General features: G+C 42.4%; 1 protein-coding gene and 1 long non-coding RNA gene across 3 annotated transcripts in view; one reads left to right on the forward strand and one right to left on the reverse strand.

The window, feature by feature from the left end:
• LOC141076815 (uncharacterized) overlaps window positions 1-17,793 on the reverse strand; it is a 918,929-nt gene that overhangs the window by 407,273 nt on the left and 493,863 nt on the right. The window lies entirely within an intron of this gene.
• Window positions 12,674-17,233, forward strand: LOC141076832 (uncharacterized). 2 transcript variants are annotated; one of them, XR_012227526.1, is made up of 3 exons: window positions 12,674-15,462; window positions 15,830-15,983; window positions 16,072-17,233. It is a non-coding gene; the product is annotated as an uncharacterized lncRNA (long non-coding RNA). The 2 variants fall into 2 exon arrangements; XR_012227525.1 differs by having other exon boundaries at window positions 12,674-15,983.

A 17,793-nucleotide genomic window follows, 5' to 3' on the forward strand; every position in this document is an offset into this window, starting at 1 on the left:
TCATGGTACCAATAAAAACGTCAGCTCGTCCTGCAAAAATCAAGCCCGCACATGACTCTGTCGGCCAAAATATGGAAAAATCATAGCTCTCAAAATACGGCGATGCAAAAACTTCTTACAAAAAATTCTTCCAAAAAAAGCGTCTTTTAGTGTGACAGAAGCTAAACGTGAAAAAGGATATAAATCTGGTATCGCTGTAATCGCACCGAACCGAAGAATAAAGCCGCCATGTCACTAACACCGCACGAGGAGCGGCGTAAAAAATAACACCAATTCTTCACCTTTTATGGATTTGTTCATTCTGCCTCCCAAAGATCGCAGTTAGGCGATCATAGTGGTTCCCCCCACATATGGGGTATCAGCGTACTCAGGACAAATTGCACAATAACTTTTGGGGTCCAATTTCTCCTGTTACCCTTGGGAAAATAAAAAATTGGTGGCAAACAGATAATTTTTGTGAAAAAAAATGATTTTTTTTAATTTTCCTGTGTCCATATATACCCTTGTAGTTTAGTAGTGAAGCGCAGCCGTGCTGCTTACCAGGCTAGCGTAGGGAGCTAATGCTCCCTCTGAGGTGATTACGATGCATGCGCAGCTATTTTGTTTAACTGGCTACCATGGCAGTCTGTGTGATTTGTCTGTGTACTTTTGATTCCATCACGCTTGACGCATGCGCAGTAGGTGAAGAGCTCTGCTGCTCTGTGACTATAGCGCCGTTTTCTTTGTTTATTGGTTGCCACGGCAACCCACTCTTTAGGGATGACGTACATCCTGCTCTGCACCAGCCGGCACGTGTGCATGGGGTTAGGCGCAGTACTGAGTTCTATGCGCCAATATTTTTGGGTACACACCCACCATGACTTATGCACCGCTATCATTGGCCATACACTTTTCAGGGCCATGGCTGTTACATCGCTCCCCACGCTAGCCTGGTAAGTAGCGCAGCTGCGCTTCATTACTAATCTTCAAGGGTATATATGGACACAGGTGACTTGGAACAGGTACCCCTGTCGAAGCCACTGAGGGTGGCGACACGCGTCGGGTCTCTGCTCTGCCTAATCTTACTCCACATGGGTCCCTTTACCAGATGAACACCACTCTGTGCTATTATACACAGATGGTGTCTTTCAGCTTTTACCAGTAACCTTTTGTGCACCGATATATCGCATCATTGGTGCCTAGCCACATGGGCCCATATGCTTTGCAACGTTCAAGCACTATTTATCGGTAGGCTGCCCATGCTATCGTGCTTATACCTTTTTGTATTCTGTGCGGTGTGGTTACAGGTGGCTGCCAGCATTGTGGCCCAGGTGGGCACTCATCAACTACACCGCAAGAAACGACCTGGAAACCATCTGCAGAGACTTTGAAGACTTAGGCAAGAAAGTGAAAGAACTGGGAGCGCAGGTGGTCTTCTCTTCCATCCTCCCAGTGGATGGCCATGGAACAAGGAGGTGGAATAAGATTCTGCAGGTGAACAACTGGCTACGTCGATGGTGCCGTCAGCAACGATTTGGATTTCTGGATCACGGAGTGAGGTACCTTTACGATGGACTACTTGCTAGAGATGGGGTGCACCTTACGAAGACTGGAAAACATGTATTTGGAAGTCGTCTTGCTACACTTGTAAGGAGAGCTTTAAACTAGAACAACATGGGAAGGGAAGCAAAAGACTAGAAAAAGCCATACACCTGACAAATGCTATTGAGAACTCTGCTATTAGAAGTGGAAAGGAAGAACAGGAAGAACAAAGACAAAAGAATCTAATTAATAAAAATATTGGAGAAAGAGAAACCAATCACAAACTAAAATGTTTCTATACTAATGCACAAAGCATGGGCAACAAACAAGGAGAATTGGAACTACTAACGCAGGAAAAGAAATATGATGTCATTGGAATCACTGAAACTTGGTGGGACAGTACACATGATTGGAATACAAGACTAGAAGGATACAACTTATTTGCAAGAAACAGACTTGATAAACGAGGAGGGGGTGTTGCATTGTATGTTAGAAACGCGTATATCTGCACAGAGATTGAAGCTTCAGAGACTAGGAGTTCTGTGGAAACTGTTTGGGTAAGAATACAAGGACAGAACAATGGAAAGGACACCATTGTAGGCATTTACTACAGGCCACCTGTGCAAGCTGAAGATATGGATGAACTCTTTATGCATCAAATGGCCAAGTTCTCCCAAAAATATGACATAGTTGTCATGGGAGATTTCAACTATCCAGACATTTGTTGGGAATCTCTCTCAGGCAAAACTAACAGGTCAAGGAAATTCTTATCCTCTCTTGCTGACAACTTTATCTTCCAAAAGGTAGGGGAGAAAACAAGGGGAACTGCTACCTTGGATCTAATCCTTCTAAACAGGGAGGAAATGGTTGAGGAGGTAAAAGTGGCTGGGACCCTAGGAGGTAGCGACCATGCTATTTTAGAATTTTGGATAACTAGAGGAGGAAGACCTGTGAAGACTCAAACGTCAAGGTTAGATTTCAGAAAGGCAGATTTTAAGGGATTCAGAAAGAGAATTGGAGGGATCCAATGGCTGGATATCCTTAAAGACAAAAATGTCCAGGAAGGATGGGAAATCTTGAAAAATGAAATTCTCAAAGCACAATTGTTAACAATTCCAAAAAGAGGGAAGAATAGGAAGCATTTAAGGAAGCCAGGATGGATGAACACAGAACTTAAGCACATGCTAAAAAGGAAGAAAAAAATGTTTATAAAATGGAAAGAGGGAGGCATATCTAAAGAAGAATATAATGCTGTCTGCAGAACCTGCAGGGCACAAATCAGATTAGCTAAAGCTGACAATGAATTGAGGCTTGCAAGAGATGTCAAAAGCAATAATAAAGGATTTTGGGGATATGTCAAAAGTAAAAGAAAAGTCAAAGATGCTATAGGATTTTTACAGGATGAAAATGATGAAATGGTAAGACAGGATGTTGAGAAGGCCGAACTTTTAAATTCCTATTTTGCATCTGTTTTCTCTCAGAAAGGAAATGTGACATCAACTGTTCTTCACTGTCCTATTAAGGGAATAGAAGAATCCAGGATATCTATAAACAGAAAGATAGTGAGGAAACACTTAGCTAACCTAAATGAATTCAAGTCTCCAGGTCCAGATGAATTACACCCCAGAGTACTGAAGGAGATAGCAGAAGAAATTTTTGAACCCCTCTCCATAATATTTGAAAATTCTTGGAGAACAGGAGAAGTCCCAGAAGACTGGAGAAGAGCAAATGTTGTTCCTATCTTCAAAAAGGGGAAGAAGGTGGACCCAGGCAACTATAGGCCGGTGAGTCTAACTTCTATACCAGGAAAGATCTTTGAACAAATTATTAAACAACATGTATGTCAGTACCTTGATAAGAATGAAGTGATTAAACAGAGTCAGCATGGGTTTGTAACTAATAAGTCATGTCAGACTAACTTAATTTCCTTCTATGACGGAATCACTGATTGGGTGGATCAAGGAAATGCTGTAGATATAGTATATCTTGACTTCAGCAAAGCATTTGACAAAGTATCTCATATAATCCTTATTGAAAAAATGACTAAGTATGGAATGGACAAGGCAACTGTTAGGTGGATTCATAACTGGCTTAGTGATCGGACCCAAAGAGTGGTCGTAAATGGCTGCACATCCAGTTGGAAGAATGTCTCAAGTGGGGTACCACAGGGCTCTGTCCTGGGCCCTTTATTGTTCAACATCTTTATCAACGATTTAGATGAAGGAATTGAGGGTAAACTGATTAAATTTGCTGATGACACAAAGCTAGGAGGGATAGCTAATACTAGAGAAGAGAGAGAGAGGATTCAAAAAGATATAAATAAACTGGAGAAGTGGGCAGCAACTAACAGAATGGTTTTTAACAGGGAAAAATGCAAAGTACTACATCTGGGCAATAAAAATGAAAAAAGCATATACAGAATGGGAGGAATAGGCCTAAGCAACAGCACATGTGAAAAAGACTTGGGTATACTAATAGATCACAAACTGAATATGAGTCAACAGTGTGATGCAGCAGCAAAAAAAGCAAATGCAATTCTAGGATGTATTAACAGAAGCATACAGTCTAGATCACGTGAAGTCATTATTTCCCTCTACTCCTCTTTGGTCAGACCTCAAAAAGACATCAACAAGCTGGAGCAAGTTCAGAAAAGAGCAACCAGAATGGTGACCGGTCTGCAAACCCTGTCTTATGAGGAAAGGTTGCAGGATTTGGGATTGTTTAGTTTGCAAAAGAGAAGACTGAGAGGAGACTTAATAGCTGTCTACAAATATCTCAAGGGCTGTCACATTGTATTAGGATCATCTTTATTCTCATTTGCACAAGGAAAGACTAGAAGCAATGGGATGAAACTGAATGGGAGGAGACACAGATTAGATATTAGAAAAAACTTTTTGACAGTTAGAGTGATCAATGAGTGGAACAAGCTGCCACGAGAAGTGATGAGTTCTCCTTCAATGGATGTCTTCAAACAGAGGCTGGACAGACATCTGACTGGGATGATTTAACGAATCCTGCTTTGAGCAGGGGGTTGGACCAGATGGCCCAGGAGGTCCCTTCCAACTCTACGATTCTATGATTCTATGATTCTATGATTCTATAACTATAATCTATGATGTTTCTATTTTGATTATAGGATGTATATATGAATAAGTCTTGTGTAGAGGTATTTTGTAGCTGGTATGCTGCTTATATGGCCATTAGGTCTGTATTCATATTCTATTGTTGTGGAGTTTGTTTTAGCTGGTTGGCCCTATTATGAGCCCCGTAATTATCGAGTTGTGTCACATGTGTGACCAGTTTTAATGTTTTTTGCATGTTTTTTTGTGTCCAAAAAACTTGAATATTTTGTACACTATTTGTCCTGTCTCTGGTGATCCCCTTGTATGGCCTGTTCCTTTCTTCTTTGTTTTTGAAGACCACACTTTAGGCGCATGGCAGAGCTCAGTAGGGAAGGAGCATCATTTGAGGTTTTGAATGTCAAATTGGCTGGAATCAAGATCGGACACCATGTCATGTTTGGAGAGCCCCTGATGTTCCTAAACAGTGGAAACCCCCCACAAGTGACATCTTTTGGAAACTAGACCCCTTAAGGAACTTATCTAAATGTGTGGGGAGCACTTTGAACCCCCAAGGGCTTCACAGAGGTATATAACAGAGCTCACAGGTGACTTGGAACAGGTACCCCTGTTGAAGCCACTGAGGGTGGCGACACGCGTCGGGTCTCTGCTCTGCCTAATCCTTCTCCACATGGGTCCCTTTACCAGATGAACACCACTCTGTGCTATTATACACAGATGGTGTCTTTCAGCTTTTACCATTAACCTTTTGTGCACCGCTATATCGCATCATTGGTGCCTAGCCACATGGGCCCATATGCTTTGCAACGTTCAAGCACTATTTATCGGTAGGCTGCCCATGCTATCGTGCTTATACCTTTTTGTATTCTGTGTGGTGTGGTTACAGGTGACTGCCAGCATTGTGGCCCAGGTGGGCACTCATCAACTATAATCTATGATGTTTCCATTTTGATTATACATCGTATATATGAATAAGTCTTGTGTAGAGGTATTTTCTAGATGGTATGCTGCTTATATGGCCATTAGGTTTGTATTCATATTCTATTGTTGTGGAGTTTGTTTTAGCTGGTTGGCCCTATTATGAGCCCCGTAATTATCGAGTTGTGTCACATGTGTGACCAGTTTTAATGTTTTTTGCATGTTTTTTTGTGTCCAAAAAACTTGAATATTTTGTACACTATTTGTCCTGTCTCTGGTGATCCCCTTGTATGGCCTGTTCCTTTCTTCTTTGTTTTTGAAGACCACACTTTAGGCGCATGGCAGAGCTCAGTAGGGAAGGAGCATCATTTGAGGTTTTGAATGTCAAATTGGCTGGAATCAAGATCGGACACCATGTCACGTTTGGAGAGCCCCTGATGTTCCTAAACAGTGGAAACCCCCCACAAGTGACATCATTTTGGAAACTAGACCCCTTAAGGAACTTATCTAAATGTGTGGGGAGCACTTTGAACCCCCAAGGGCTTCACAGAGGTATATAACAGAGCTCACAGGTGACTTGGAACAGGTACCCCTGTTGAAGCCACTGAGGGTGGCGACACGCGTCGGGTCTCTGCTCTGCCTAATCCTTCTCCACATGGGTCCCTTTACCAGATGAACACCACTCTGTGCTATTATACACAGATGGTGTCTTTCAGCTTTTACCATTAACCTTTTGTGCACCGCTATATCGCATCATTGGTGCCTAGCCACATGGGCCCATATGCTTTGCAACGTTCAAGCACTATTTATCGGTAGGCTGCCCATGCTATCGTGCTTATATCTTTTTGTATTCTGTGTAGTGTGGTTACAGGTGACTGCCAGCATTGTGGCCCAGGTGGGCACTCATCAACTATAATCTATGATGTTTCCATTTTGATTATAGGATGTATATATGAATAAGTCTTGTGTAGAGGTATTTTCTAGATGGTATGCTGCTTATATGGCCATTAGGTCTGTATTCATATTCTATTGTTGTGGAGTTTGTTTTAGCTGGTTGGCCCTATTATGAGCCCCGTAATTATCGAGTTGTGTCACATGTGTGACCAGTTTTAATGTTTTTTGCATGTTTTTTTGTGTCCAAAAAACTTGAATATTTTGTACACTATTTGTCCTGTCTCTGGTGATCCCCTTGTATGGCCTGTTCCTTTCTTCTTTGTTTTTGAAGACCACACTTTAGGCGCATGGCAGAGCTCAGTAGGGAAGGAGCATCATTTGAGGTTTTGAATGTCAAATTGGCTGGAATCAAGATCGGACACCATGTCACGTTTGGAGAGCCCCTGATGTTCCTAAACAGTGGAAACCCCCCACAAGTGACATCATTTTGGAAACTAGACCCCTTAAGGAACTTATCTAAATGTGTGGGGAGCACTTTGAACCCCCAAGGGCTTCACAGAGGTATATAACAGAGCTCACAGGTGACTTGGAACAGGTACCCCTGTTGAAGCCACTGAGGGTGGCGACACGCGTCGGGTCTCTGCTCTGCCTAATCCTTCTCCACATGGGTCCCTTTACCAGATGAACACCACTCTGTGCTATTATACACAGATGGTGTCTTTCAGCTTTTACCATTAACCTTTTGTGCACCGCTATATCGCATCATTGGTGCCTAGCCACATGTGCCCATATGCTTTGCAACGTTCAAGCACTATTTATCGGTAGGCTGCCCATGCTATCGTGCTTATATCTTTTTGTATTCTGTGTAGTGTGGTTACAGGTGACTGCCAGCATTGTGGCCCAGGTGGGCACTCATCAACTATAATCTATGATGTTTCCATTTTGATTATACATCGTATATATGAATAAGTCTTGTGTAGAGGTATTTTCTAGATGGTATGCTGCTTATATGGCCATTAGGTCTGTATTCATATTCTATTGTTGTGGAGTTTGTTTTAGCTGGTTGGCCCTGTTATGAGCCCCGTAATTATCGACAGTTTTAATGTTTTTTGCATTTTTTTTGTGTCCAATAAACCTCAATATTTTGTACACTATTTTTCCTGTCTCTGGTGATCCCCTTGTATGGCCTGTTCCTTTCTTCTTTGTTTTTCATGACTTAACCAGTACAGGCTTAGGTTGGCTCCCATTAGAATACTCTGTGGTGCCCCCGTAACAGTATTTGTGTAAAGATTGGGGTATTGGTGTACTCAGGAGAAATTGCACAACAAATTTTGTAGTTCATTTTCTCCTGAAACCCTTGACAAAATAAAAACATTGTCCAAAGAAAAATTTTGGTGAAAAAAAGTGAAATATTTATTTTTTTCCTTCCACATTGCTTCAATTCTTGTGAAGCACCTAAAGGGTTAATAAACTTCTTGAATGTGGTTTTGAGCACCTTGAGGGGTGCAGTTTTTAGAATGGTGTCACTTTTGGGTTTTTTTGCCTTATAGGCCCCTCAAAGTGACTTCAAATGTGAGATGGTCCCTAAAGAAATGGTTTTGTAAATTTTGTTGGAAGAATAAGAAATCGCTGGTTAAATTTTAATCCTTATAACTTCCTAACAAAAAAAATTTTGCTTCCAAAATTGTGCTGATGTAAAGTAAGCATGTGGGAAATGTTATTTATTAACTATTTTGTGTGACATCACTCTTTGATTTAAGGGTATAAAAATAACAAACTTGAAAATTGCAAAATTTAAAAATTTTCACCATATTTCCGTTTTTTTCATAAATAAACACAAGTCATATTGAAGAAATGTTACCACTACCACGAAGTACAATATGTCACGAAAAAAACATTCTCAAAATCAGCGGGATCCGTTGAAGCGTTCCAGAGTTCTAAGCACATGAAGGGACAGTGGTCTGATTTCAAAATTAAGGCCTGGTCATTAACCTACAAAATGGATTGGTCCTTAAGGGGTTAAACAGACTGTTCAGCTTGATTATTTCAGAAGAAGTGTTATTGTCTTGCCCATCATCCATGAACTTCTTTAACCCCTCTCCATCTGGACTTACACACAGACCCCTAGGCTTGGGCCACGTTGATACTTGCTTTCCTGTAGTATGAGATAAGAGGAATAGTCGGGTAGTCTGGCCACAACCGGGAGGGCAGAGAAAATACAAAATGAGAAGATGCAAGAGTCGTCAGTAAACAGGCCAGGATCACAACAGGAAACCAATACACAAGGCGGGTGCTGAGTACCCAGGACTGAACCAGAGGAGAACAAGCCTGTATCTCGCAGCTTCCAACAATATGCTCCGAACTTTAGGAGGGTGAAGTAGGGAGCAGATTACTCCAGCTGGACAGCGTACACACCCTAACTGCCAGAATGGATGGTACCACAAGTCGTAGGCGCCTTAATCTTAGTGGCTGGACAGAGCCTGCACCACCCAGAGCTTCAGGTTCTGATGTCTCCTCCACTACCAGCGCCACCTGCAGACTGAATAAGCAGATATCATAGGAGCAGCTCCCAGAGAAGATGGGACACAGAATTTGTAGAAGCCCTAATATGTCAAAATGTCAGAAGAACCGAGCATTAGAAATCCCCATAAAGTGACTCCATTTTGGACAGTATAACCCTCAGTGAATTAATCTATACAAGTAGTCACAATTTTGACTCCACAGCCAATTTCCAGTAATTAGCGCACAGTGGATGTTGGAGAGTAAAAATTCAAAATATACCATTTATCACCCAACACAGTGCCCAGATTGTGCTCCAGGAGACACACATCGTAAATTAAGAGTGTTCTTCTTTTTATACTATTGCCAAATACATGGATGCTAAATGTGGTTTGGGCACACTGCAAGACTCAGCAGCGAGGGGGAAATTTGACTTTGGGAGAGCGGATATTGCTGAATTGGTTTATGGAAGCCATGTTCCTTTTCAAGAACCTTTGAGCCACTAATAGTGTGGGAACCTCCTATTTTTCCATTGACTGATGATGGATCTGAGTGGGGACTTGTTTTTTGTGAGATGAGTAGAACTTTTTATTGATATTTTTGTCTAAATAACATTGGTGACTCTTTATTCGATATTTGGGAGGCAGAATGAACAAACAGTTGAACACCACACACTACTGGTTCATATTATGAGGCTTTCTATTAGACTGTGATACTGTCATTCTGGTGAATAATTCAAATTTTTTACATAAACTGTCATTAAAAATTGGCAAGTTAAGTAGAAATGTTCAAAAATATTAAGTTTGAGGATATTTAATTGAAAAATAATAATTGGTTTTATTCTTAGCAGATGACTGTACCAGAAGATCAGAGGGAACGCTGACATCTTCAATTTTTAAATCAGATGATCTTGACATCACACAGGATACAATTGAAGTGATTGCTATTACTCCAGATATACCATCATCCATTCACAGCAAAGATCTGTCATCTGATCCTTTGAAACAGGTCCCATCTTCTGATTCATTACTGACTACTAAGGAAAATCAAAATCACAAAATAAGCATTAAAAAACAAACTGCTCCTAAATCAAAGAAGCGGTTTTCACGTTCGGAATATGGAAATAGCTTTCCCCTTGAAAAGTCTTTTCTTAAACATCAAACAATTCAAACAGCAGAGAGCAGATTTTCTTGTTCTAAGTGTGGGAAATGTTTTAACCAGAAATCAGATTTTGTTATACACCAGAGAACCCACACAAGGGAGAAGCCTTTTTCCTGTTCAGAATGTGGGAAATGTTTTAACCAGAAATCAGATTTGGTTAATCACCAGAGAACCCACACAGGGGAGAAGCCTTTTTCCTGTTCAGAATGTGGGAAATGTTTTAACTGGAAAAGGAATCTTGTTATACACCACAGAACCCACACAGGGGAGAAGCCTTTTTCTTGCTCCAAATGTGGGAAATGTTTTACCTTGAAAGCGCATCTTGATCACCACCAGAGAACCCACACAGGGGAGAAGCCTTTTTCCTGTTCAAAATGTGGGAAATGTTTTAACTGGAAACAGCGTCTTGATAGACACCAGAGAACCCACACAGGGGAGAAGCCTTTTTCATGTTCAGAATGTGGGAAATGTTTTAGACACAAAAGGAATCTTGTTATACACCAGAGAACCCACACAGGGGCACAGGGGAGACCCCTTTTTCATGTTCAGAATGTGGAAAATGTTTTAACTGGAAGCAGGATCTTGATAGACACCATAGAACCCATACAGGGGAGAAGCCTTTTTCATGTTCAGAATGTGGGAAATGTTTTACCCGGAAAGCGCATTTTGAGCACCACCATAGAACTCACACAGGGGAGAAGCCTTTTTCCTGTTCAGAATGTGGAAAATGTTTTAACTGGAAAAGTAATCTTGTTATGCACCACAGAACTCACACAGGGGAGAAGCCTTTTTCATGTTCAGAATGTAGGAAATGTTTTACCCGGAAAGCGCATCTTGATCGCCACCAGAGAACCCACACAGGAGAGAAGCCTTTTTCATGTTCTTAATGTGGAAAATATTTTAAATGGAAATGGTATTTTCTTAACTCCTTTCTGACATTTGACGTACTATCCCGTCAACGTGAGCCGGGCCCATATGACCGTGGATGGGATAGTACATTATCGCGATCACCTGCGCTCACGGGGGGAGTGCAGCTGATCGTGACTGGATGTCAGCTGATTATCACATCTGACACCCGGCACTATGTGCCAGGAGTGGTCATGGACCACCCCGGCACATTAACCCCTGGCACACTGCGATCAAACATGATCGCAGTGTACCGGGGGCATAGGGAAGAATCCCTGCGTGCTTCCCTGAGCCCTTTGGAACAATGAGATGTGCTCGTTCCTGCAGGCCCCCAGATCCAAAATGGCCGCGGGGGCCTTCGGGGTCCTGCAGGGAGGTGGCTTTCTAAGTGCCTGCTGAGAGCAGGCGCTGAGAAAGCCTCCTGCAGTGCCTGTCAGATCGCTGATCTGACAAAGTGCACTGCAAAGTGTCAGATCAGCGATCTGACACTATACAGTGATGTCCCACACTGGGAAAATATAATAATGTAAAAAAAAAAAACTTAAAAATAATTTTTTAAAAATTCCTAAAAAAAAGAAAAGAAAAAATATTCCCTAATTCTTTTTTTGGTAAATAAAAAAAACAATAAAAGTACACATATTTAGTATCGCCTTGTCCGTAACGACCCGCCCTATATAAAACTGTCCCACTAGTTAACCCCTTTAGTGAACCCCTTCCAAAAAAAAAAAAACAAGGCAAAAAAGATACTTAATCATCATACGGCCGATCAAAAAGTGCAATAACACGCGATCAAAAAGATGGATATAATTAAGCATGGTACCACTGAAAGCGTCATCTTGTCCCGCAAAAAATGAGCTGCCATACAGGGTCATCAGCGAAAAAATAAAAAAGTTGTAGCTCGCAGAATAAAGCGATGCAAAATTTTTTTTAAATAAAATGGTTTTTATTGTACAAAAGCGCCAAAACATAAAAAATAAAGGAGGTATCGCTGTAATCGTACTGACCCGAAGAATAAAACTACCACACAGAACGGTATAAACGCACCGCCCCCCCAAAAGAAATTCATGAAATGCTGGTTTTTGTTCACTCTGTGTCCCAAAAATCGGAATAAAGAGCGATAAAAAAATGTCACGTGCCCAAAAATGGTACCAATAAAAAAGTCAACTCATCCTGTTATGGAAATTTGGTTAGGATAAATCTATCCCTGTGTGTGCTGCGGCCGTTCCCAATTAGGCTAATTTCACACTAGCGTTTATTCCACGCAGCGCACGGCGCCGCTAAGCCCCGCCCCCTGCCGGCTCCCTGCCCGCCCCATCCGGTCATCGCCGCCTACTAGCGCACATGGACGCTTGCGATCTGCGCACCCTATCTTTAGCATAGGGTGCGCAGATCGTGCGCTGGCCGTACGCTAGTAGGATTTTGGCGTGCGCTGCGCACTTTTGAAGGTGCGCCCGTGCGCGCTGAATGCAGCATGTTGCATTTCGGTGCGCACGGCGCACCTTCAAAAGTGCGCAGCGCACGACAAAATCCTAGCGCATGGCCAGCGCACGATCTGCGCACCATATGCTAAAGATAGGGTGCACAGATCTCAAGCGTCCATGTGCGATAGTAGTCGGCGATGACCGGATGGGGCGGGCAGGGGGCGGGGCTTAGCGGCGCCGTGCGCTGCGTCAAATAAACGCTAGTGTGAAACTAGCCTTAGACTGAGAATTTTTGAGCGCTCAAGAATCAAGAATGAGACTGTAAACCAAAGTGACAGAATAACATTCCATCAATACTCATGGTTTATTGTACATACATGGTTTTATAATTGCATATAGAAGGGGGTGGTTAGTTGATTCCCATATTGTCAAGCTTCAATGTTATTGGCTGTTTGAGTATATGGAGGATTCTGGTCAAGGCATAACAAAATGGCTGATTTAGCAATTTATGAGTAGCTGTCGCCTTTTCCTGCTAATCAGCAAAAATCGAGACATCAGCTTGGGCCATCTGGTGTTGGTTCCTATTTTTTAGAGTCTGGAATGTACCAAGGAGCTGTCTGGTTTGCACTTGTCTGGTTTATGGGGTTATTAGGTCATTCTAATCAATTGATTATAGTATATATCAGATATGAGTATATAGGAGTATACATGCAAGTGAGATCTACATGAAATACATATATATACATATTTTTTGAGGGACTGTGATGGAAATATATAAGACCTCACATTACTCTGTGGGTCGAAATATGGAAAAATTATAGCTCTCAAAATATGGTGATGCAAAAACTATTTTACAATAAAAAGTGTCTTTTAGCATGTGACAGCTGCCAAACATGAAAACCCGCTATATAATAGTAAATCAAATCCCCCTTTATCACCCACTTACTTAGGGGAAAAATAATAACATTAAAAAAGTATTTATTTCTATTTTTCCATTAGGGTTAGGGCTAGGGTTAGGGGTGTGTTGGGGTTAGGGTTCGAGTTAGAATTGGGGGGGTTTCCACTGTTTGGGCACATCAGGGGCTCTCTAAACACAACATGGCATCTGATCTCCATTCCAGCCAATTCTGTGCTGAAAAAGTCAAACGGTGCTCTTTCCGAGCTCTTCCATGCACTCAAACAGTGCTTTTACCCCACATATGGGGTATCAGCCTACTCAGGACAAATTGCACACCTTTTGGGTCCAATTTCTCCTGTTACCCTTGGGAAAATAAAAAATTGGGGGCAAAAATATCATTTTTGTGAAAAATATTTTTTAATTTTTTTTATAAACTTCTGTGAAGCACTTGGGGGTTCAAAGTGCTCACCACACATCTAGATAAGTTCCTTGGGGAGTTTAGTTTCCAAAATGGGGTCACTTGTGGGGAGTTTCCACTGTTTAGGTACATCAGGGGCTCTCCAAATGTGACATGGCGTCTGATCTCAATTCTAGACAATTTTGTGTTGAAAAAGTCAAACGGCGCTCCTTCCCTTCTGAGCTCTGCCATGCAGTGGTTTACCCTCACATATGGGGTATAGCGTACTGAGGACAAAATGCACAATACTGTACCTTTTGCAGTCCAATTTCTCCTGTTACCCTTGGTAAAATAAAAATTGGATCGTAAATATTTTTTTTCTCTAAAAAAGTTAAATGTTCATTTTTTTTTTAAACATTCAAAAAATTCCTGTGAAGCACCTGAAGAGTTAACAAACTTCTTGAATGTGGTTTTGAGTACTGTCAGGGGTGCAGTTTTTAGAATGATGTCACTTTTGGGTGTTTTCAGTCATACTGACCGCTCAAAGTGGCTTCAAATGTGATGTGGTCCCTAAAAAAATGATGTCATGAGAAATCGCTGGTCAACTTTTAACCCTTATAACTTCCTAGCAAAAAAAATGTTTGGTTCCAAAATTATGCTGATGTAAAGTAAACATGTGGGAAATGTTAGTTATTAAGTTTTTTGTGTGCCGTATCTCTGTGATTTAAGGGCATAAAAATTCAAAGTTGGAAAATTGCAAAATTTTCGCCAAATTAACACTCTAGAGAAATCTGTATTCATATTATTATTTTTTTATGATGTGTATTACATTAGAATATCTGCCATTCAGTTATCATAATTAGTTTGCATGTGTACTGGCCCTACTTGTATCATTTAACCTAGACTGATGATACTACAAGTGTTCCTGAAGCCTGAAATTGCCATCTGTTATCTCTCTGGATTTCTCCGGATGGTAGGCCTGGGCATTCAATCAGGATCCCCAGATGTTATCAAATTTCCAACCAAATATTGTTTTGCTTATTTATTATCTGTCGGTGGTTGAGCGTCTAGCCAATGTTCTGCAATAAGTTTGCTAGCTTGATACAATGCTCGTGAAATAGAGATATCAATTGGGGATTCAAAACTTCCGTAATCAGCCTCACATCTGTTTCCTATTTTAATGTAGCAGTCGGGATGGTCTCCCATGTGAGAGTGTAAGGCCGGGGTCACACTAGAGAGGAATACGGCCGAGTGAGAGGCATTAAAAGCACGCATTAGACACGGACCAATGATTCTCTATGGGTTTGCTCCCAACAGCCGTATATTTCTCGTCCGTATTCTACGGTCCGTGCCAATCGCAGCATGCTGCGTTTGTCAGCGTACTACACCCGTAGTACACCAATGCAAGTCTATGGGTGCACAAAAAATACGGATTACACACGGACCACACATGTGACTTGCGAGAAATACGCAGGTATTTTGGCTGGTGACAGGAAATGGGCCAATCCATCATCAAGAAGCCTAGACATGCAAATGAGCTCAAAAAGCGGTCCAGACATCCAGGAAGTACATCTCCACGGAGTACAGCAGCGTCATGGCGCCATATTTCCTAAATGTGGAGATGCTTATTGTATTAGTGCAGGAGCGGCCAGAACTCTGGGACCAACGTGATGCCCATTATGCCAACCGGGCAAGAAAGGAGGCGCATATGTCGCCAGATGTTCCATGATTTTGGTGATCAGCCACATGAGGAGCAGCAGAAACTGAGTAAGTACAACCCAAAAACTCATTAAAATTACCTCACATCAAAAAATGCATATAGCATCAGCCCCCCCTTCCTGTGCATGTACTTTTTGCCTCATGAGGCGGGTAGATTTGGATGTGACACGTGGTTTCACACTGCCATAATTTGGCCCAAACCACAAGCTCCTCATCCTCCTAGCCAACCAAGTTATTAAGTGTAGTTACTTGATACCTGAACTATTGTGACCCTGTGTATCTGGCCTGGATGCCCCATTTATATATGCCACCCTGGGTAGAAAACACACCCTAGAAGGCCACATGCCTAGGCTACTGGTAGCAAATGTGACCTAGCAAATATGATAAATTGAGAATTTTTGCTGTCACATTGCAGTGGAAGATGTGATGAGACGCTGGCGCAGCATCCGCGATTAGTACTGGCGGGAAAGTCAGCAGCGGTCCAGGAGTGGTGATGCGGGCCACATAAAGCGCAAATATATTTATTATGACCGGCTCTCCTTCCTCGCCCCTATTCTGGATCTGAGACCGTAAGTAGATACCTCACACCACATTACGCAGATAATTTACAGGGCCAAAAATATTGATTTATTTTTGGCTCGTTCTATTTCATAACAGAACTCACTCCAACCTTACGGAGAGAGGAACTGGCTCAGATACAGAGCCCATCATTGATCCAGGGTCTGCAGGGGATGAGGTGGCTAGCCCATCTTCTCCCCCTACAAGAAGCATGGGTGAAGAATCCAGTCAGAAAAACCCAGTGGCTGCACCACAAACCCCACCATCAGGACCGTCTGCTGCTGCACCATCAGCCATACTGGAGGAGCAGGGCAACATGAGCAGCAGCCCAACTGGCCAGATCCGGAGCTCCCGACAGCCTGCTGGACCATCCCGGCGAGGAAGAAGAAGGCGGCATATCCCTGCCCAAGATACCCGTACAAATGTGGATACTGGGGTCCTCAACTATTTGGCTAGAGCCAATAATGATGATGGCAAGGAGGCATACTCGCGCAGCCTGGCCCTTTATCTTCGTGCCCTTTCCCTTGAGGTGAGGCTCAGTATTCGAGGATGTTTTCAGATCCTGCTTGATGCTTGCACACACCCCAATACCCCATATGAATTATTTGAATATCTGGAGAGGTGACAGCTTTCACCCAGAAATCTAATGCGCCTTAGACACCCCACACACATGCTTGCTCAAGCAGGATCTGAGGATCCTCAAATACGTGGGCCTACACCTCACCCCCTTCCTCCCCCAACCTTACCAACAGCAGCCACATATTATGTCTAGCTATAGCCAACCCCACCAATATGGCCACTTGTTCCCACCCAGTGTTGGAGGCTGGTCCCAACCTGGTTGGGGACGACATGGCTATATTGGTGGGTATGAGACACGGGCCTACCCGACCCAACAAGATGCCCCTGGTCAGTCTCACTCTGGCCAGTACCAAGCCCAATCCCAGGAGGCAGTACAATACCCACATCATGGGCAACAGTATGCCCCCACACAGGGCGATGTTGGGCAAAGTAGCCAGCAGCAACCACAGGATGGTCTTCCGCCTTCTCCTTCCCCAAATTACCAAAATTTATAATTTAGCCATTTTGGTATGGCATTATGTTGTTTTTTTGTTTTTCTATGTATGAAAAAATGTTTGTGTAAAAATGTTTACATCTGCAAAAAGGCCAATTTGCCACATTGCCACAGTTCACATATGGCAATAATATGTTTTGCTTTAAAAAAGGAACAAAAAAAAGGGTCAAGTAAACATTTGTCTGCTACATTTTACGTCTCTGTCTCAATTCTAAAAAACAGTGTCAGCAAACTAACATACGCTTACCAATGCAATTAAACAGTCATAGAATCAGAAGGGGTAGAAATATATATATTTAGACATACATAAACCACAAAATTATAACATAGATACAGCATGCTCTTGCCAAGACGTTTCCCCCTCAGGTGACATAAAGTAATTTGTGAAAATATCACGAACTTTGAGGCCAGAGAGCGGTCTACGTTGAGGTTGATAGGTGGTCTCGCCCTACGCACATTGTCCAACCCACGCACAACACCAGCAGAGGAGGAACAATCATGTATCCTGGTGAAGTTATGAAGAACCACACAGGCTTTAACTACTTCATTGACATTTTGTTCACTCAGCTGAATGGCAGACTGGAGTACCCACCATTTTGCACAAAGAATGCCAAAGGAACACTCCACCAGTCGCCGAGCACGTGATAGGCGCAAGTTAAAAATTCTGCGCCTGTGGTCAAGGTTGCGCCGGGGATATGGCCTCATGACATTGCGCGTTAACTGAAACGCCTCATCTGCCACAAGGACAT

The sequence above is a fragment of the Dendrobates tinctorius genome, unplaced genomic scaffold (assembly GCF_039654945.1).
Source record: "Dendrobates tinctorius isolate UK_male_01 unplaced genomic scaffold, ASM3965494v1 ptg000430l, whole genome shotgun sequence".
NCBI classification, from domain to species: domain Eukaryota; kingdom Metazoa; phylum Chordata; class Amphibia; order Anura; family Dendrobatidae; genus Dendrobates; species Dendrobates tinctorius.